This window comes from Hyperolius riggenbachi, chromosome 11 (genome assembly GCF_040937935.1).
Source record: "Hyperolius riggenbachi isolate aHypRig1 chromosome 11, aHypRig1.pri, whole genome shotgun sequence".
NCBI lineage: Eukaryota > Metazoa > Chordata > Amphibia > Anura > Hyperoliidae > Hyperolius > Hyperolius riggenbachi.
In genome coordinates, this window is record NC_090656.1 from 219,233,993 (window position 1) to 219,256,177 (window position 22,185).

The following is a 22,185-nucleotide window of genomic DNA, read 5'->3' on the forward strand; positions in this document are numbered from 1 at the left end:
CTAAGTATAGCCTCCTCCTCCCCTACAGCCAAGCCAATCCTCACCAGTGATGCTCAAATCCGGATCCGGGAGACACACGGATAGTTGCTATCCAGATATCTCTTAGTAAACCTGTGCGTGGTGGGTGGGGGTGGGGGGGGGGTCAATATTACCTGTCTGACGTCTTCTTCGTCCGTCCCTGGCGCCTACCATGATGCGGTCCTTGTGGCGGTCCCGTTGACTACAAACACTTCCTTCTTCCGGGTTGAAGGAGGAAGTGTTTGTAGTCAAGTGATGCGCATGAACCACATCGTTGGAGGCGCTAGGGATGGACAAAGAAGACGTCAGAAAGGTAAGATTGAGCCCCCCGCCCACCCCGCACAGGTTTACTGGGAGATATCCGGATAGCAACTATACGGGTGTCTCCGGGATCCGGATTTGAGCATCACTAATCGTCACCAAATATGGCAACTTGCAGAAAACCACTGCGGGGCATATTTAAAATTATTTAAATATGCCACCTAAGAATGGCCTCCTCCTCCCCTACAGCCATGCCAATCCTCACCAAATGTGGCAATCTGCAGAGTACCATTCGGGCGTAGTTAAAATGATTTAAATATGCCGCCTAAGTATGGCCTCCTCCTCCCCTACAGCCATGCCAATCCTCACCAAATGTGGCAATCTGCAGAGTACCACTCAGGGGCGTATTTAAAATGATTTAAATATGCCGCCCAAGTATGGCCTCCTCCTCCCCTACAGCCAAGCCAATCCTCACCAGTGATGCTCAAATCCGAATCCGGGAGACACACGGATAGTTGCTATCCAGATATCTCTTAGTAAACCTGTGCGCGGTGGGTCGGGGGGGGGGGGTCAATATCACCTGTCTGCAGTCTTCTTCATCCGTCCCTGGCGCCTCCCATGATGCGGTCCTTGTGGCGGTCACGTGACTACATACACTTCCTCCTTCCGGGTTGAAGGAGGAAGTGTTTGTAGTCACGTGATGCGCATAGACCTTATTCACGCATAGATCACACACAAGGATTCAAGTTAAGCACCTCTTGAAGCCTTGTGCAGATCGCTTCATACTCCTCCCTGTATTGCCTAATGAAGCGGAATTGAGCCTGTGAAACCCGTTGCAAAAAGTTTTTGGGGAGTTTCTAATAAATGTGTTTGATTTTCTGAATCACAGACCACCACTTTCTCCTTCATTTTTGCCATTTGAGTCGGTTTTTAAGCTCATTTAAATATTTAATGTAATTTTATACTTTTGGCACCTCTGTTCACTGTATACAATTTTGAGTCTACCCTTGGTGGAGGGTTGCTACCCTTTTGTCCTGTCCATAGAGAGCGACTTCTTAATCCTGAGTGGGGTCAGGAGAATCTCCCCACCTGCCTTTACAGTGGTTGCCTGCTGGTGACCCTGACTTGTGAGTGTCTAGCAATACAAATTTATTGCCCCCTTATCCAGTGCGTATTACACTATTGGGGCTCTTGGTGTTCCCTGTTTTTATCTCTTTGCAAGAACTTACCTGAGCATCAGCCTTGTGCTGCCTCATCCTGCCACTGCTGGCTGCACTGTGTCAAATGTTACAAGTACCTCATTTACTTATAGTGTAAAGAGTACTATGACATCAGAGTGGGCGTGGCCAATGTTACCAGACAATAACAACAGAAAACCCCAGACTTATCCCCCACAGAAAATGCTGGAACAGTCCCCAGACATGCCCCCACAAAACAAGCACACTCATCCCCACACCCCGCACCCAATCAAAATGTAGCCATATTCTTGCCACTGCCACTTATTAAGTTTTGAAGCTACAGTCACCAAACGTGGACCAAATATTTTGGGAGTCAACCTGAAGTAAAATGTAAATTTATGTGGTTTACCCCAATGTGGGCGGAGCCTAAAACACCCAATGAAAAAATAGGGGTTTTTTTTAATCATTTTCCAATTATTGCCACTGATACAGTTTTGAAGCTACAGTCACTAAAATTGGAGGAAATATTCTGGGAGTCAAACCTAATTAAAATGTGAATTTTGGGGGCTTACCCCAAAATGGGTGGAGCCTAAAACAGCTAATCACAAATGAGCTATTTTTCTATCACTGCCACTCATACCGTTTTGAAGCTATAGTCACAAAAAACTTGAACCAAATATTTTGGGAAACAACCAAAGACCTAGAGCTGCCAGGCCACAGGCCAGAACTTACCTGAGCAGCAGCATTGTGCTGCCTCATCCTGTCACTGCTGGCTACACTGTGTCAAATGTTACAAGTACCTCATTTACTTATAGTGTGAATAGTACTATGACATCAGCAGGGGCAGTACGATGACATCAGAGGGGGCGTGGCCACCTTTACCAGACAACAACAACGGAAAAACCCCAGACTTATCCCCCACAGAAAATTCTGGAACATTTCCAAGACATGCCCACAAAAAACACTCACACACATCCTACCCACCCCAACCCCCCTCCCCCGCAGCCAATTAAAATGTAGCTATATTCTTATCATTGCCACTTATACCGTTTTGAAGCTATACTCACAAAAGACGTGAACAAAATATTTGGAGAACCAACCAAAGACCTAGAGCTGCCAGGCCATAATTTACCTGAGCATCAGCCTTGTGCCGCCTCGTCCTGCTACTGCTGCCTGCACTTACAAGTACCTCATTTCCTTACCGTATATACTCGAATATAAGTCGACCCCGTATATAAGTCGACCCCAATATTTGACCTTCTTAAGCTGGAATTTGTTGATTTCTCAAGTATAAGTCATCCCACTCAGGGGCGTAGCAAAAGGGGGTGCAGCGGTAGCAACCGCATCGGGGCCCTTGGGCCAGAGGGGCCCCGAAGGGCCCTCCCTCAACCACAGTATTAGCTCTTTATTGGTCCTGTGCTCATAATAATCACTTCTATAGATACATTGAATAGTGGTAATTACAAACAAACTGTTCCCCATCCCTTTCTTGCACCTCTGACACTGTAGTTGTCATTGGCAGGTTTTGGTGCGCCGTATCAATTGTTATGTATAGAGGGCTTGGGGGGCCCCAAAGTAAAACTTGCATCGGGGCCCACAGCTCCTTAGCTACGCCACTGATCCCACTGTTCAACTCCCCACACATATAGTAGTCGTCCTTTTCTTCAATATATTTTATGTATTTTTTAAATATATTTTATAATAATCCTTTAAGGAAATTACTGTACATTTTTATATGTTGTTTTTACATATATGAAGCAAGATACCTGGAGCAAATGACCCTGCATGATTTCCATGCATCTTCCCCACACTGTGCTGCTGTTAATGTGTTAATACATAACATTAACAGCAGCACAGTGTTATATGCTTGTAGATAAGGGTTACTTGTTCCAGGTATCTTGCCTCAGATCTGGCTGGGATGGATACCTGCTGACTGTAGGGTCAATAACGCTGCTCTCTCCCTGGCGCTGCACAGTGACGCTATAATCACTGTATCAGCAGCGCTGACACTTCAGGGGGGAGCAGCAATTAGACGGGCTGGGCATGGGACAGTGATGCGGTGGGCGGAGCTTAAATCGCCGGTGTCCTGCTGAGAATGTTACCTAGGCTGCGGGGGTAGGAGCTGCTCACTGTGCCTCATCTAGCTGGCTAAGAGGACTAACGCAGCTCTCTCCCCGGCACTCGCTGTATAAACAGCGCTGACACTTCAGGGGGGAGCAGCAATTAGACAGGCTGGACATGGGAAAGTGATGTGGCTGGCGGGGGGCGGAGCTTAAATCGCCGGTGCCCTGTCAAGAAAAGCTGCTTGCCTCAGGGACAGGCTGGTGAGGACAGTGATCGGTGGCTGGATCAGAGGGATTTAGAGCAGCTCCTACCCCTGCAGCGGTTGTAGGAGCAGCTTTAAATCCCTCCGTTCCAGCCACCGATCACTGTCCTCGCCTGCCTGTCCCTGATAGAAGCAGCTTTTCTTGACAGGACACCGGCGAATTAAGCTCCGCCCCCGCCAGCCACATCACTTTCCCATGTCCAGCCTTGTCTAATTGCTGCTCCCCCCTGAAGTGTCAGCGCTGTTTATACAGCGAGTGCCGGGGAGAGAGCTGCTGACAGGGGAGGATTGCTGGCAGGCTTGACAGGCGTTTTGATCTGATTTTACACTGTGAGTGTGTTTTTTTATGCGTGTCTTTTTTAAAGTAAAAACTTATTGCACCAGCGGTGCGCTCCTCTCTTCTTGCCTCTTGTGCTGCCTCATCCTGCCACTGCTGGCTGCACTTACAAGTACCTCATTTACTTATAGTGTAAAGAGTACTATGACATCAGAGTGGGCGTGGCCAACATTACCAGGCAATAACAACAGAAAAACCCCAGACTTATCCCCCACAGAAAATTCTGGAACATTTCCAAGACATATCCCCCACAGAGCAGGCACACATATCCCCTCCTCCCCTCCTGAATTTTGGAGTGTGTGGAGAAAATCCACACCGACAAGGGGAAACACACAAATCTCCTGCATATAGTGTCCTGGCTGGGATTCCAACCAAAGACCTAGAGCTGCCAGGCCAGAACTTACCTGAGCATCAGCCTTGTGCTGCCTCATCCTGCCACTGCTGGCTGCACTGTGTCACATGTTACATGCACCTCATTTACATATAGTGTGAAGAATACTATGACATCAGCAGGGGCAGTACTATGACATCAGAGGGGGCGTGGCCAACTTTAACAGACAACAACAATGGAAAAACCCCAGCCTTATTCCCCACAGAAAATTCTGGAACATTTCCAAGACATGCCTCCAAAAAATAAGCACACAGAGCCCCCCCTCCCCCGCAGCCAATCAAAATGTAGCTATATTCTTATCGCTGCCACTTATACCGTTTTGAAACTATAGTCACCAGGGATGATCGTAATCAAGTACCTCATTTACATATAGTGTAAAGAGTACTATGACATCAGAGTGGGCGTGGGCAACATTACCAGGCAACAACAACAGAAAAACCCCAGACTTATCCCCCACAGAAAATTCTGGAACATTTCCAAGACATATCTCCCACAGAGCAGGCACGCATATCCCCTCCTCCCCCACAGCCAATCGAAATGTAGCTGTATTTTTATCACTGCCACTTATACAGTTTTGAAGCTACAGTCACCAATCTTGGACCAAATATTTTGGCAGTTAAACCAAATTAAAATGTGAATTTTGGAGTGTGCGGAGAAAATCCACACCGACAAAGGGAAAACACACAAATCTCCTGCATATAGTGCCCTGGCTGGGATTCCCACCAAAGACCTAGCGCTGCCAGGCCAGAACTTACCTGAGCATCAGCCTCGTGCTGCCTCATCCTGCCACTGCTGGCTGCACTGTGTCACATGTTACATGCACCTCATTTACATATAGTGTGAAGAATACTATGACATCAGCAGGGGCAGTACTATGACATCAGAGGGGGCGTGGCCAACTTTACCAGACAACAACAATGGAAAAACCCCAGACTTATCTCCCACAGAAAATTCTGGAACATTTCCAAGACATGCCCACAACAAACAAGCACACAGAGCCTGCCGCCCCTCCCCCTCCCCCGCAGCCAATCAAAATGTAGCTATATTCTTATCGCTGCTACTCATACCGTTTTTAAACTGTAGTCACCAGTGATGATCGTAATCAGCAAAATTACGATTTTGCAAAATTTCGCTTACATTTTTGCAATTACGCCTATACGTAATTACGATTAGCAAACGAAAATTGATTTCAAAGTCATTCGTAATTTCACATAAAAATGTGCGTAAGTTCGCGAAATTTTGCGTAATTTTGTGCCGACTTTGGAGGTTAATAGCAAAGCCCCCATACATGCTACTGACACCAAAATTGCTACCAATGTTAAAGGGAATAGTGGGTACAAGGGAACATTTTTTTTCCAAAAAGGCCATATAGTTTTTGAGAGAATCAATATTAAAAATGCAAAGAAAAATGGTTTTTAAACTTGCAAAAAATGACAGTTTAAAAACCATTTATTTTTGCATTTTTAAAATCGATTTTCTCAAAAACGACGTCTTTTTGAAAAATATTTTTTTTTAATTGTACTCAAAAATTCTCTTTAACATATGTACCAATTTTGGTAGCTATAGCATGTATAGGGGTTTTGCTATTAACTGCCAAAGTGGGCAAGAAATTGCGCAAAATTGCGCGAATATTCAAAAATTACACAAAATTATGAAATACTATTATTACATACTAAATCAATTAAGATTTTCTCAGAAATTTCGCATTATGAATATGATGTGAAAATGCAAATTTATTTTCAAAATTTTGCATATGCGAAATTTCGGCCCATCACTGATAGTCACAAAAAACTTGAACCAAAAATTTTGGGAAACAACCAAAGACCTAGAGCTGCCAGGCCAGAACTTACCTGAGCATCAGCCTCGTGCTGCCTCATCCTGCCACAGCTGGCTGCACTGTGTCACATGTTACACATACCTCCTTTACTTATAGTGTGAAGAGTACTATGACATCAGAGTGGGCGTGGCCAATGTTACTAGACTTATCCCCCACAGAAAATTCTGGAACAGTCCCCAGACATGCCCCCACAAAACAAGCACGCACATCCCCCCAAAATGGGTGGAGCCTAAAACAGCTAATCACAAATGAGCTATTTTTCTATCACTGCCACTCATACCGTTTTGAAGCTATAGTCACAAAAAACTTGAACCAAATATTTTGGGAAACAACCAAAGATCTAGAGCTGCCAGGCCACAGGCCAGAACTTACCTGAGCAACAGCCTTGTGTTGCCTCATCCTGTCACTGCTGGCTACACTGTGTCAAATGTTACAAGTACATCATTTACTTATGGTGTGAATAGTACTATGACATCAGCAGGGGCAGTACTATGACATCAGAGGGGGCGTGGCCACCTTTACCAGACAACAACAACGGAAAAACCCCAGACTTACCTCCCACAGAAAATTCTGGAACATTTCCAAGACATTACCACAAAAAACAAACACACACATCCCCCCACCCCAACCCCCCCTCCCCGCAGCCAATCAAAATGTAGCTATATTCTTATTATTGACACTTATACCGTTTTGAAGCTATACTCACAAAAAACTTGAACAAAATATTTGGGGAAACAACCAAAGACCTAGAGCTGCCAGGCCATAATTTACCTGAGCATCAGCCTTGTGCTGCCTCATCCTGCCACTGCTGGCTGCACTTACAAGTACCTCATTTACTTATAGTGTAAAGAGTACTATGACATCAGAGTGGGCGTGGCCAACATTACCAGGCAATAACAACAGAAAAACCCCAGACTTATCCCCCACAGAAAATTCTGGAACATTTCCAAGACATATCCCCCACAGAGCAGGCACACATATCCCCTCCTCCCCTCCTGAATTTTGGAGTGTGTGGAGAAAATCCACACCGACAAGGGGAAACACACAAATCTCCTGCATATAGTGTCCTGGCTGGGATTCCAACCAAAGACCTAGAGCTGCCAGGCCAGAACTTACCTGAGCATCAGCCTTGTGCTGCCTCATCCTGCCACTGCTGGCTGCACTGTGTCACATGTTACATGCACCTCATTTACATATAGTGTGAAGAATACTATGACATCAGCAGGGGCAGTACTATGACATCAGAGGGGGCGTGGCCAACTTTAACAGACAACAACAATGGAAAAACCCCAGCCTTATTCCCCACAGAAAATTCTGGAACATTTCCAAGACATGCCTCCAAAAAATAAGCACACAGAGCCCCCCCTCCCCCGCAGCCAATCAAAATGTAGCTATATTCTTATCGCTGCCACTTATATCGTTTTGAAACTATAGTCACCAGGGATGATCGTAATCAAGTACCTCATTTACATATAGTGTAAAGAGTACTATGACATCAGAGTGGGCGTGGGCAACATTACCAGGCAACAACAACAGAAAAACCCCAGACTTATCCCCCACAGAAAATTCTGGAACATTTCCAAGACATATCTCCCACAGAGCAGGCACGCATATCCCCTCCTCCCCCACAGCCAATCGAAATGTAGCTGTATTTTTATCACTGCCACTTATACAGTTTTGAAGCTACAGTTACCAAACTTGGACCAAATATTTTGGCAGTTAAACCAAATTAAAATGTGAATTTTGGAGTGTGTGGAGAAAATCCACACCGACAAGGGGAAACACACAAATCTCCTGCATATAGTGCCCTGGCTGGGATTCCCACCAAAGACCTAGCGCTGCCAGGCCAGAACTTACCTGAGCATCAGCCTCGTGCTGCCTCATCCTGCCACTGCTGGCTGCACTGTGTCACATGTTACATGCACCTCATTTACATATAGTGTGAAGAATACTATGACATCAGCAGGGGCAGTACTATGACATCAGAGGGGGCGTGGCCAACTTTACCAGACAACAACAATGGAAAAACCCCAGACTTATCTCCCACAGAAAATTCTGGAACATTTCCAAGACATGCCCACAACAAACAAGCACACAGAGCCTGCAGCCCCTCCCCCTCCCCCGCAGCCAATCAAAATGTAGCTATATTCTTATCGCTGCTACTCATACCGTTTTTAAACTGTAGTCACCAGTGATGATCGTAATCAGCAAAATTACGATTTTGCAAAATTTCGCTTACATTTTTGCAATTATGCCTATACGTAATTACGATTAGCAAACGAAAATTGATTTCAAAGTCATTCGTAATTTCACATAAAAATGTGCGTAAGTTCGCGAAATTTTGCGTAATTTTGTGCCGACTTTGGAGGTTAATAGCAAAGCCCCCATACATGCTACTGACACCAAAATTGCTACCAATGTTAAAGGGAATAGTGGGTACAAGGGAACATTTTTTTTTTCCAAAAAGGCCATATAGTTTTTGAGAGAATCAATATTAAAAAATGCAAAGAAAAATGGTTTTTAAACTTGCAAAAAATGACAGTTTAAAAACCATTTGTTTTTGCATTTTTAAAATCGATTTTCTCAAAAACTACGTCTTTTTGAAAAATTATTTTTTTGAATTGTACTCAAAATTCTCTTTAACATATGTACCAATTTTGGTAGCTATAGCATGTATAGGGGCTTTGCTATTAACTGCCAAAGTGGGCAAGAAATTGCACAAAATTGCGCGAATATTCGAAAAATGACACAAAATCATGAAATACTATTATTACATACTAAATCAATTAAGATTTTCTCCAAATTTTGTATTATGAAAACGATGTGAAAATGCAAATTTCTTTTCTAAATTTCGCATATACGAAATTTTGGCCCATCACTGATAGTCACAAAAAACTTGAACCAAAAATGTTGGGAAACAACCAAAGACCTAGAGCTGCCAGGCCAGAACTTACCTGAGCATCAGCCTCATGCTGCCTCATCCTGCCACTGCTGGCTGCACTGTGTCAAACGTTACAAGTACCTCATTTACTTATAGTGTGAAGAGTACTATGACATCAGAGTGGGCGTGGCCAATGTTACTAGACTTATCCCCCACAGAAAATTCTGGAACAGTCCCCAACACCCCACCCACCCCGCAGCCAATCAAAATGTAGCTATATTCTTGCCACTGCCACTTATTAAGTTTTGAAGCTACAGTCACCAAACTTGGACCAAATATTTTGGGAGTCAACCTGAAGTAAAATGTAAATTGATGGGGTTTACCCCAACGTGGGTGGAGCCTAAAACACCCAATCAAAAAATAGTTTTTTTTCCAATTATTTTCCAATTATTGCCACTGATACAGTTTTGAAGCTACAGTCACTAAAATTGGAGGAAATATTCTGGGAGTCAAACCTAATTAAAATGTGAATTTTGGGGGCTTACCCCAAAATGGGTGGAGCCTAAAACAGCTAATCACAAATTAGCTATTTTTCTATCACTTCCACTCATAACGTTTTGAAGCTATAGTCACAAAAGACTTGAACCAAATAATTTGGGAAACAACCAAAGACCTAGAGCTGCCAGGCCACAGGCCAGAACTTACCTGAGCAGCAGCCTTGTGTTGCCTCATCCTGCCACTGCTGGCTACACTGTGTCAAATGTTACAAGTACATCATTTACTTATAGTGTGAATAGTACTATGACATCAGCAGGGGCAGAACTATGACATCAGAGGGGGCGTGGCCACCTTTACCAGACAACAACAACAGAAGAACCCCAGACTTATCCCCCACAGAAAATTCTGGAACATTTCCAAGACATGCCCACAAAAAAACACTCACACACATCCTACCCACCCCAACCCCCCTCCCCCGCAGCCAATCAAAAAATAGCTATATTCTTATCATTGCCACTTATACCGTTAAGCTATACTCACAAAAAACTTGAACAAAAATATTTGGGGAAACAACCAAAGACCTAGAGCTGCCAGGCCATATTTTACCTGAGCATCAGCCTTGTGCTGCCTCGTCCTGCTACTGCTGGCTGCACTTACAAGTACCTCATTTACATATAGTGTAAAGAGTGCTATGACATCAGAGTGGGCGTGGCCAACATTATCAGACAACAACAACAACAAAACTCAGACTTATCCCCACAGAAAATTCTGGAACATTTCCAAGACATATCCCCCACAGAGCAGGCACACATATCCCCTCCTCCCCCGCAGCCAATCAAAATGTAGCTGTATTCTTATCACTGCCACTTATACAGTTTTGAAGCTACAGTCACCAAACTTGGACCAAATATTTTGGCAGTTAAACCAAATTAAAATGTGAATTTTGGAGTGTGCAGAGAAAATCCACACAGACAAGGGGAAAACACACAAATCTCCTGCATATAGTGCCCTGGCTGGGATTCCGAATCAAAGACCTAACGCTGCCAGGCCAGAACTTACCTGAGCATCAGCCTCGTTCTGCCTCATCCTGCCACTGCTGGCTGCACTGTGTCAAATATTACAAGCACCTCATTTACTTATAGTGTGAATAGTACTATGACATCAGCAGGGGCAGTACTATGACATCAGAGGGGGCGTGGCCACCTTTACCAGACAACAACAGCGGAAAAACCCCAGACTTATCCTCCACAGAAAATTCTGGAACAGTCCCCAGTAGAGTTGGGCCGAACGGTTCGCCTGCGAACGGTTCCATGCGAACTTCCGTGGTTCGCGTTCGCGTCCCGCAGGCGAACTTTTGCGGAAGTTCGGTTCGCCCCATAATGCACCATGAGGGTCAACTTTGACCCTCTACATCACAGTCAGCAGGCCCAGTGTAGCCAATTAGGCTACACTAGCCCCTGGAGCCACTCCCCCCCTACTAAAAGGCCTGTACTGTGAACCCACCACTGCATACCTGTTCTGTGAACCCACCACTGCATACCTGTACTGTGAACCCACCACTGCATACCTGTTCAGTAAACCCACCACTGCATACCTGTTCTGTGAACCCACCACTGCATACCTGTTCTGTGAACCCACCACTGCATACCTGTTCTGTGTACCCACCACTGCATACCTGTACTGTGAACCCACCACTGCATACCTGTTCAGTGAACCTGCCACTGCATACCTGTACTGTTCAGTGAACCCGCCACTGCATACCTGTTCTGTTCAGTGAACCCACCACTGTATACCTGTTCTGTTCAGTGAACCCGCCACTGCATACCTGTTCTGTTCAGTGAACCCGCCACTGCATACCTGTTCAGTGAACCCGCCACTGCATACCTGTTCAGTGAACCCACCACTGCATACCTGTTCTGTGAACCCACCACTGCATACCTGTTCTGTGAACCCACCACTGCATACCTGTACTGTGAACCCACCACTGCATACCTGTTCTGTGAACCCACCACTGCATACCTGTTCTGTGAACCCACCACTGCATACCTGTACTGTGAACCCACCACTGCATACCTGTTCAGTAAACCCACCACTGCATACCTGTTCTGTGAACCCACCACTGCATACCTGTTCTGTGAACCCACCACTGCATACCTGTTCTGTGAACCCACCACTGCATACCTGTACTGTGAACCCACCACTGCATACCTGTTCAGTGAACCTGCCACTGCATACCTGTACTGTTCAGTGAACCCGCCACTGCATACCTGTTCTGTTCAGTGAACCCACCACTGTATACCTGTTCTGTTCAGTGAACCCGCCACTGCATACCTGTTCTGTTCAGTGAACCCGCCACTGCATACCTGTTCAGTGAACCCGCCACTGCATACCTGTTCAGTGAACCCACCACTGCATACCTGTTCTGTGAACCCACCACTGCATACCTGTTCTGTGAACCCACCACTGCATACCTGTTCTGTGAACCCACCACTGCATACCTGTTCTGTGAACCCACCACTGCATACCTGTACTGTGAACCCACCACTGCATACCTGTACTGTGAACCCACCACTGCATACCTGTTCAGTGAACCTGCCACTGCATACCTGTACTGTTCAGTGAACCCACCACTGCATACCTGTACTGTGAACCCACCACTGCATACCTGATCAGTAAACCCACCACTGCATACCTGTTCTGTGAACCCACCACTGCATACCTGTTCTGTGAACCCACCACTGCATACCTGTTCTGTGAACCCACCACTGCATACCTGTTCTGTGAACCCACCACTGCATACCTGTTCTGTGAACCCACCACTGCATACCTGTTCTGTGAACTCACCACTGCATACCTATACTGTGAACCCACCACTGCATACCTGTACTGTGAACCCATCACTGCATACCTGTTCAGTGAACCTGCCACTGCAAACCTGTACTGTTCAGTGAACCCGCCACTGCATACCTGTTCTGTTCAGTGAACCCGCCACTGTATACCTGTTCTGTTCAGTGAACCCGCCACTGCATACCTGTTCTGTTCAGTGAACCCGCCACTGCATACCTGTTCTGTTCAGTGAACCCGCCACTGCATACCTGTTCTGTTCAGTGAACCCGCCACTGTATACCTGTTCTGTTCAGTGAACCCGCCACTGCATACCTGTTCTGTTCAGTGAACCCGCCACTGTATACCTGTTCTGTTCAGTGAACCCGCCACTGCATACCTGTTCTGTTCAGTGAACCCGCCACTGTATACCTGTTCTGTTCAGTGAACAGTTTGGTGTGTCAGTGTGAAGCAGTACCTTAATTACACTATCTGATTGATGTATACACATGCAAGATGTTTTAAAGCACTTTAGGCCTGTCATTTAGCATTCAATATGATTTCTGCCCTTAAAACGCTGCTTTGCGTCAAATCCAGATTTTTCCCGGGGACTTTTGGCGTGTATCCCACTCCGCCATGCCCCCCTCCAGGTGTTAGACCCCCTTGAAACATCTTTTCCATCACTTTTGTGGCCAGCATAAATTTTTTTTCCAAAGTTCGCATCCCCATTGAAGTCTATTGCGGTTCGCAAACTTTAACGCGAACCGAACCTTCCGCGAAAGTTCGCGAACCCGGTTCGCGAACCTAAAATCGGAGGTTCGGCCCAACTCTAGTCCCCAGACATGCCCCCACAAAACAAGCACGCACATCCCCCCATCCCAACACCTGCTAAAGGAACGGAGTGCTGGAGATGGAAAACTAATGCCTTTAAAATCCATGGATCAGTTTTTAAAGGCATCAGTTTTCTATCTGTGCCAGTGTGGCCCGGGGCTTAAATTAATAATTTCTTACTTTTAAATATTATGAAATAAACTAATTGATGGTAGACAGGACCAGCATAGTTTGAATGATAAAACAAATTATTTTGCTTTCGAACTTCTTTGTGATCACAACTTCTTTGTGATATGTTTGACTAGGGGTGTAGTTAGAGGTAGTACTGTGCAGGTGCAGAATGCTAGATAGGGGCATGCGCAGTAAAGCACAACTCAGAACGACACAGGACTTTACTAGGACAGCCAGTGGATGATCGAAGCGGCCCGGGAGGACAGCGAGGGAAGCCCATGTCTGAATGGGGTTGGAGAAAGCCCCAGGAATATATAAAAGCGTTCATTTATTTTTGGTCTCAGGTTTCTTTTAAAGTGAACCTAAATCGGTTGAAAAAAAGACCTGTGCATGCGCCGTCCATCAACGATTCTCCGGTCCTCCGCCGTGGCTGTTTCGTTCTTCAGAAATTGACCAGTCGATGGCCAGTGCGCCTGCGTGGCCCTGGCTTGTCCTCGATCACGCTCCCGTCTCATGAAGTGTACTGCGCAGTGGGATGCTCCTGGCAATAGGCGCGTGATCGAGGACGCTCACGGCCAGGGACGCGCAGACGCACTGGCCATCGACTGAAGAAGGAAACTAAGCCACAGCGGGGGACCGGAGGATTGTTGACTGATGGCGTGTGCACAGGCTGGTTGCAAGGGGCTGGTAGACTTTAAAGTGTCCCTTTTTCTTAACTCAAAAAGTTGACAACGCCCTGATATCATAAGTGTGCAGCCACCTAAATGAAAGTTAAGAAAGCATTCTTAAACACTTACAGAGCTCTCACTGCTAATAAAAACATGGAAGTCAAGAGGGTACTCCAGATGATAACCACAGCAGTGGGTGCTTGATAAAATGTATCCTTAATAAGTGATTACATCATGTGGTAAAGATGTTGAGAAACATTTAATTGCTCAGAGCAACGTCTTCAGTTCTGATTAAGCAAGTTAGATAACGGGAAACCTTCACAAACCCACGCAGGCCAAAAAGGCTATGCAGCCAGAGCTTGGCACTCGTCTGAAGCCAGCACACTGCGGAACCCACTATAGGGTTAATGACGTCGGCGCGCGCAGCCAGGAATGGAACACACAGGCCAGTCATTTAGAACGCTTCCAGCGGCCAGCATGCGCAGTACATCTGCCTTTGACTGCCACAGGGAAAAGCAATCGAGCGCCGCACGTGAGTGCAGGGAGTTTAGTGAGTGAGGCGAAGAGCGATAGATTGGTGCGGCCTGGCCGTACAGTCAGCTAGAATTGCAGAGTACAGCAGTGTGGAAGTAGAGAGAGGATAGGAGGAGAGGTGTGACAGTCTGCAAGTGGATCTGCTCTGCTGGCATTGGCACTGCAGGGAGGACACCCCTCAGCACCTCACTGCATGGGAGAACCTGCTGCTGTACTGGTGAGCATGGGGGGCATTGTGTGCAGGGAGCCCATACACGCCCAGGTGATGACAGGGTGCTGCTCTCAACTGGGCAGAGATGGGGGCAAGACGTCAGCCAGTCATTCCTGACACTACATTGCTGGGTCATGTGCCTGGATATGCCCCTCCAGGCTTGGCCAGTGTACAGATGGACATACAGAGCAGGAGGGCAGTTTCTGAACTCCTCCACAGGTCCCAACAGTGTCTGCAAGTCATCAGCAGCTATTCCTTTGTTTGTGATTGTTTGGTACTAGCAGCTCCCTTGCAGGATTAGTTAGATGCACTATCTGTCCCAGGGAGGACATTAAGGATATGTGCTCCTATTCCCTAGATAGGGTTTGATGCGCCGAACGTGTGCATGTTTGTGCTATGCATGCTACAGGGCCAGAGTTAGGACACAAACGACACTGGGCTACCTCTACGCGGTGTATGTGACTACGCAAAACACTTTATTGTAACGAAGATCTAAGCTTTTAACTTAGCTGTAGGGACAGCATTGATTGCTGCATGATTTTTGTAAATGGATTTGCACGAGTGTGCAGAAGTTCATTTTGATGTTTTGCTGGTTCCAGACCAGACACCACTCCTTGTAGATTGCATGCTCTTTTTCTACAGATGTTGTGCCAGATCAGATCAGGTTTCTCAACATCAGTGTAGCTAATACGCTATAATCAAATAATTAGTTTGTAAAGTATTACTTGTCGATAACATCATCTCAGTACACCTTTGCAAATGTAAATTTGTTGGAGGCTATAGATTCCCAGATGATTTGATGAAAGTTAGATTAGGGGCTGAGCTTGTATTAGGATGTTTCATACCAAGTAGGGATTCAGCACAAGCACTGCTTCATATTTTTCCCTACATAAGGTGAATGTTTACTATCCTGGGATATATGGGATTTAACTTTACTGTAAATCTTGCAGTTGTTTTGGGGCAGGTTGGTAGTGTGGAATTTGATTGTAGAGATGTGTGGAAGGCACAGATGAAGCAGAAATAAACTAAAGGGAACCCGAGCTGAGAGCTACAGTGCTGCCCTTAATTATTCATATACCCCTGGCAAATTTTGACTTAAAGTTACTTTTATTCAACCAGCAAGTAATTTTTTGATCAGAAATAACATAGATGTCTCCCAAAAGATAATAAGACAATGTACAAGAGACATTATTGTGGGAAAGAAAAAATTTCTCAGCTTTTATTTACATTTGAGCAAAACGTGTTGGGATCACTTTAAAGAGGAACTGTAACGACAAAACGGCCCCTGGGGGGTACTCACTTCGGGTGGGGGAAGCCTCAGGATCCTAATGAGGCTTCCCACGCCGTCCTGCGTCCCTCGGGGGTCTCGCTGTAGCCCTCCGTGCAGCGGTGACGCAATATTTACTTTCCTGGCTCCTGCGCAGGCGCTCTGATGCCTCTCGGCGCCGAAGTAGGCGGAAATACCCGATCGCCGTCGGGTCTGCTCTACTGCGCAGGCGCAAGTTTCCGGCGCCTGCGCAGTAGAGCGGACCCGACGGAGATCGGGTATTTCCGTCTATTTCCGTGCCGAAAGTCGCCACAGCGCCCCCGCTGGAGCCAGCAAAGGTAAATATTGAACTGACAGTCGGCACAGTCGCCGGCTGTTCGGAGGGCTGCAACGAGACCCTCGTGGGACAGAGGACGGCGTGGGAAGCCTCATTAGGATCCGGAGGCTTCCCCCACCCGAGGTGAGTACCCCACAGGGGAGGTTTTTGTTGTTACAGAGTCTCTTTAAAGAAGGTAACAGATTTGCATTGCTTTCCATATTTACCTTTTCAGTTTACATATACCATTTACCTCTGAAAACCACATACACAGGGCAGCAACAGGAGGTATTCCTACCTAGCTATGATGCAAAATGAAGGGGTGATTATTTTCATTGCTCTTGCGGGGTTTCTGTTACCTCAAATTTTGCTTGCCTACTTAAAGTGATCCTAAAGTCAACCCCAAAAAAAAGAGTTTTACTCACCTGGGGCTTCCAATAGCCCCCTGCAGCTGTCCGGTGCCCTCGCCGTGTCCCTCCAATCCTCCTGTCCCCGCCGGCAGCCACTTCCGGTTTCGCTGTCAGGACCCGACAGGCTATAGCAAGCACATGGCAGCATAGAGGGCCATATTGTGGCTGGGAACGCGAAGAATCACTCACGTTCCCAGCCTGTCGGCTCCTGACGGCGAAACCGGAAGTGGCTGCCGGCGGGGCCAGGAGGATCGGAGGGACATGGCGACGGCACCGGACAGCTGCAGGGGGCTATTGGAAGCCCCAGGTGAGTAAAACTCATTTTTTTTGGTTGACTTAAGGTTCATTTTAAAGGCCAGAGTGGCTAAATGAAGTAATATGGGGCCCTAAGGGCTCATTCACATTGCATTCCGCTCGCGTTGGCTTTCGTGTTGAGATTTTTTGTAGCGATTTTTTTTTTTTTTGATTCCCGGCGCTTGGGTTGGCGTTCCGTTTTTGTGAAAAGCGTTTTTTCTAAGTGCTTTTCCCAAGCGTTGTTTTTTATTCACTCCCTGACGCAAGTCAGGAAGTGAACTCTTTGACTCGGAATATAATAAATACAGTGTATTTATTCTTTAAAACGCGAACTCAATCGCTGCACAAAGTGATTTTGTGAGCGTTTTGCGTTTTTCCTATACCTTCCATTATAGCAAAATCGCCCCAAAAATGGTACAGGCAGCGCTTTGCTGGACGCACAGCGCACGACCCGCACTGATATAAACCTTCTTATAGACATTTATTGCGCAAGCGTTTTGGGGGCGATTTTAAAAATCACCTGCGCTTGAAAAAAGGCCAAAAACGCCCTAGATGTGAACGAGCACGAATTGAGGTACAAGCTTATGCTTCCCCTGAACATTTTTGGTAAGAAGTAATATGAGAGGTCGGCATCCGAGGTGGCTCCTTGACTTCCACCAGACCCTAGACAACCACCCAGATTGCCTTGTGTATAATCTGGTACTAGCTATACTAAATTGGCCTTGTGCTCAAATGTTATATTTTAGTGTTTCCCCTTATATATTTATAAGATTGCATGCGTATTTGCTTATTTGTGAAACTATAAGGCAAGGTTCGCACGAGGCAGGGCGTCTTGGCGCGTGCCGGGTAGCGCCTGCATTGGGCGCCACTATATTCACAGTGCTACAGTGCACGGCCCACGCAGTGGTTATTCAGGGTTCTGGCAACTGCTGTCATTTGGCTCACCCTGTGCCAAAGTGCCCGGGCGCCAAACTGGCAAGGATCAAGGTTTGCAGTGGGTGTTGTGTTGCGTTTTCCATAAAAGCAAGAGCTCAGCAGAATGGAAAAGTCATGCGACCTGTCATCTGTGCATTGCATTGCATCGCATAGAGTGAAGCATACAGTCACTGAAAAGTATGCTTCACTGTCACCGTTAAACGCACGTGTTTTTTTCATTACACGTTGGGATGCTACATGCTGTTAAAAAACACACCACCGGCCACACTGAACGTCACATTGTTTTTTCATTGCAGTGCGGAAAACTGCGTTGCAATATGGCCTTCACTTTACACCGAAACGCCCCACTGTGAACATATTGCACATACCGCTAGCACATTTGCTGCTAATGTTATCCTATGGTATTGCTACTATCTATTCCACACTAGCAGCAGCTTGGTGCTTCATCCTCTTGTGTTGTAGTTTCTACACACTCAGAGGCGTATCTAGAGGGGTGCAGGTATGGCTTGTGCCATGGGCGCCACAGCACCGTGGGGTGCCATGCCTCATGCCTCAAATAAGGGGAATCTGGGGAACATGGGTACTTAATCTGCCCTCTTTTCTCACTTGGCTTAGTGTTAGAAAAGGGGGCAGAGAGGGAATAAGTAGAAATACTTCCCAAAAAGTAACTTCAGCAATCTCCCGAGCCAAAAAACACAGGCAACCATAACATGTACGCGAGAAAGAACATTGCGGCCAGCTGGTCGCAATAGCAGCATAGGGGGCGATATACAGGCTGGGAACGCAAACATTCACTCGCGTTCCCATGCCTGTCGGCCGGTGACGGCCAAACCGGAAGTGTTCGCCGGCGGGTCCTGGAGCGTCAGAGCGTGGCTGCGAGGGCACCGAACGGCTGCAGGGGGCTGAGGGAAGCCCCAGGTGAGTAAATCTCATTTTTTATACTTGACTTAAGTTTTCCTTTAATGCTTTAAGATTGTGCTGAGCTACTATCTTGTAATTTTGTGCTTTCAGAAACTACGACACATAGAGAGTGTTTGATGAACTCCCAAGCTTGTACCATGTTTTCTGAGCTTTGCAGATCATTAAAGTTATTTGGTATTGGAAGGGTTAACCACCCTGGCGTTCTGATTAAATCGCCAGGGTGGCTGCGGGAGGGTTTTTTTTAAATAAAAAAAAAACTATTTCATGCAGCCAACTGAAAGTTGGCTGCATGAAAGCCCACTAGAGGGCGCTCCGGAGGCGATCTTCCGATCGCCTCCGGCGGCAAGAGATAACACGGAAGGCCGCAATGAGCGGCCCTCCGTGTTTCGCTTCCCTCGTCGCCATGGCGACGAGCGGAGTGACGTCATGGACGTCAGCCGACGTCCTGACGTCAGCCGCCTCCGATCCAGCCCTTAGCGCTGGCCGGAACTGTTTGTTCCGGCTACGCTGGGCTCGGGCGGCTGGGGGGACCCTCTTTCGCCGCTGCACGCGGCGGATCGCCGCGCTGCAGCGGCGATCAGGCAGCACACGCGGCTGGCAAAGTGCCGGCTGCGTGTGCTGCTTTTTATTTGGTTAAAATCGGCCCAGCAGGGCCTGAGCGGCAGCCTCTGGCGGTGTTGGACGAGCTGAGCTCGTCCAGACCGCTCAGCAGGTTAAACTGTGGTGCACTCCGCGAGTATATCTTGGCCAGCACTGGGAGCAGGCATTTTATTGGTTGTCAGCCAAAGGCTCTCCCAGCGGTAATGTTTATCTGCTGCCATAGCTTGGCATGTGAGGTTGCTGCAGACTTGTGATGTCCTGGGTGCAGAGAGATGGCCTGGCTGAGTGGCCTGGGAGGGACTCCTCCTGAGTCACTCTCTCAGCCTGAAGGTCAGCACATTCTTTGTCCTGAATCTGGAAAGTGTCAGGTCTGTCCACATTCTCCCGGCAGCTGCACCATTTTTGGAATAATATGTGACTGCCGCAGCCTCAGATCTGTTTATAAAATGGGATTGGCATTGGGAAGTTGTAGTGCAGAAAATATGACTTTTTAAATTTTTTCCCCCTACAGAAATCATGGACTCGGAGCCAGCAGCTACCCCGCCCGTGCTTGGCAGATCACAGCTGAATGCTGCTACTGATGCCGATGTGCAGCATGAAGATAGCCACAAGGCGGCCCCATCCACCCCAGTGTCCCCCAGAGATTTTGCAGCTGTGCCAGGTATGCCTAAAACCAACCTGTTGCTGCTTGTGTCTGCCCACCACTGCTGCTACTGTAAAAATGCACAGGGGCACCTCAAATCCACTTGGCAATTGTTGGCGAAATGACTTGAGCCATGTACACACTATTATTTATTTATTGGATTTATATAGCGCCAACATATTATTATGCTGCGCGGTGACCGACAACACAATACAGGTAATAAGCAGTACGACACACAATGCCAGATCATACACTTGGCAAAGACAGTTAGGGCAGTGGCGAGGTGAGGTAGGCCTTCTTGAATAGGTGAGTTTTGAGGCCTTGTTTGAAGGTGCTGAAAGCATACCTGAGTTTATGGATAAGAAAGATTTTATACTTACCCTGGGCTTCCTCCAGCCCCATGAACACCACTGCGTCCCTTGCCGTCCTCCCGGGAAGCTCCATTCAGCCCCAATCAGCCCTGTTAATCTGGCTTGGCTGCGCCAATCGGGTTCTTCTGCGCATGCGTGGCCGAGCCAGTTACCGTGGCTGATTGCGGCCAAACGGAGGCACTTGGGAGGACGCCGAGGGATGCAGCGGTGCTCATGGGGCTGGAGGAAGCCTGGGTAAATATAAAATCTTTCTTATCCATGGTCTAAAGTACACTTGAAGTAAGGGGAAACCTGAGGGACAGGTGGAGAAAGTTCCAAAGGATGGGGGCAGCTTTAGTAAAGTCCTGTAGTCGCACATGGGCGTGCTAAATGTATGGTATGGTTAGGAAGAGGTCATTGGATTAGTGAAGTGGGCAGCCAGGTTTGTATCTGCTGACCAGGTCAGAGATGTAGGTCAAGCAAGACTTGTGTATAGATGTGTAGGCCAGGCACAGGATCTTGAAACTGATTCTGAAGCGGATCAGGAGACAGGGGAAGGATTTGCATAGGGAAGTCGTGGAGATGGCGATGTGGAAGGAGTAGATGGCTACTGCATTTATGATGGAATGTAGGGGAGGTGACGCGTTTCACAGGGAAGCCTGACAGGAGGGTGCAGAGACTGTCACCTGCAGGGTTCGGGACTTGATCCTTCAGGCAACATTTTGGTGCTGAGTTCTGCACAGAATAACGTTGCAGCACTTTGTACCTATGGTAGTTTGAATCCCAACATTATCTGCATGGAGTTTGTATGTTCCCTCTGTGTTTAGTGTGGGTTTTCTCCAGGCACCCCGGGCACATACAAGACATTATTGTATGTCTGGTGGGGGACTGGACGTCTGGGTTAGTAATACAGCAGGCATAAGATTTCCCCATACATGGTCTTTTGGAAGAAGAAAAGAACACTAAATGTATTTTGAATGGTAAGTTCTCCCCAATGCAGTGTTCTGAGTAAAATGTAACCTGTGAAGATAAACAGCCATCCTCCCCTCTCTAGGAAGAGTAGCTTGCGTCCTCACCGCTCCCTTCTCCCCCTTCAGGGAGGGTGCGATAGCTGGCGCCATGCTCCTCTCAGCTCCGGTACCCCCGCTGTTGTGTTCTCGTCTGATAGGGAGGGTGCGATAGCTGGCGCCATGCTCCTCTCACCTCCGGTACCCCCGCTGTTGTGTTCTCGTCTGATAGGGAGGGAGCAATAGCTGGCGCCATGCTCCTCTCAGCTCCGGTACCCCCGCTGTGGTGTTCTCGTCTGATAGGGAGGGTGCGATAGCTGGCGCCATGCTCCTCTCACCTCCGGTACCCCCGCTGTGGTGTTCTCGTCTGATAGGGAGGGAGCGATAGCTGGCGCCATGCTCCTCTCAGCTCCGGTACCCCCGCTGTGGTGTTCTCGTCTGATAGGGAGGGAGCGATAGCTGGCGCCATGCTCCTC

General features: G+C 47.3%; 1 pseudogene; it reads left to right on the forward strand.

The window, feature by feature from the left end:
* The first annotated feature begins 14,857 nt into the window (after positions 1-14,857).
* Positions 14,858-22,185, forward strand: part of LOC137537958 (wolframin-like) — a 75,783-nt pseudogene continuing 68,455 nt past the window's right edge.